Source organism: Otolemur garnettii, unplaced genomic scaffold (genome assembly GCF_000181295.1).
Source record: "Otolemur garnettii isolate 467f Iridium unplaced genomic scaffold, OtoGar3 scaffold00138, whole genome shotgun sequence".
Lineage (NCBI taxonomy): Eukaryota > Metazoa > Chordata > Mammalia > Primates > Galagidae > Otolemur > Otolemur garnettii.
The window spans coordinates 1,085,824-1,086,541 of NW_003852533.1; the positions used below are offsets into that span (position 1 = coordinate 1,085,824).

At 32.7% G+C, this 718-nt stretch overlaps 1 non-coding gene across 1 annotated transcript; it reads right to left on the minus strand.

The window, feature by feature from the left end:
* Nucleotides 1–226: 226 nt before the first annotated feature.
* On the minus strand, nucleotides 227–288 carry LOC111728025. The gene has a single exon (XR_002775442.1). It is a non-coding gene; the product is annotated as a U7 small nuclear RNA (small nuclear RNA).
* Between the last annotated feature and the right edge of the window lie 430 nt (nucleotides 289–718).

Below are 718 nucleotides of genomic sequence, written 5' to 3' on the forward strand. Positions count from 1 at the left end.
TATGGACGTATGTATGTATATAGCATCCATTATAATCCCAACTTCTAATTCATTAGTTCATTGTGATTGTAGGAAAAGCTATAATTCTATCACATTGTTAAAACTCAATTTTTATTGGTTAAGTATGGGACATTTTCATCCTTATTTTCCTAATAAAATCCATTATGTTTTTACATGCATATGAGTCATTTATTAAAGTGAACAAATGTATAATTTCTTTGAGGGAGGGGGTCTTCTGGTAAGGACCAGAAAACCTGCTCGACAAATTCTAAAAGAACTTTAACACAAATGCACAGATTAATTTCCAAATATAACAGAATTTCTTATACAAAGTTACATGATGCTAAAATCTGTAATAGTGTTTGTGTAGTTCATAAATATCCAGATAAATCATTCCCAATAACTTTTAGATCAAGGTATCCTCATTTTCATCACCTCCAAGATTTTGGAACAAAATCTTTTGCCTTCTCTTCCAAGGGAACAAAATGGCAAATGCCCTCCTAGTTTAATAGAAATCTTGAGTTGATAATTCCTGGCATTTACAGACACAGGTACAGTCCCAGACCACCACAAACATCAGATGAAGCAAAGCCACATGGAGTGTCTGGATCCCCCGTGCAACATAGATGACTACTTTATTCTAGTCCATTAAGCCCGTAATAGCATTACACCTTTTTTAGAAGTACATATATTAATTTAAACATATGTTATTGCTAAA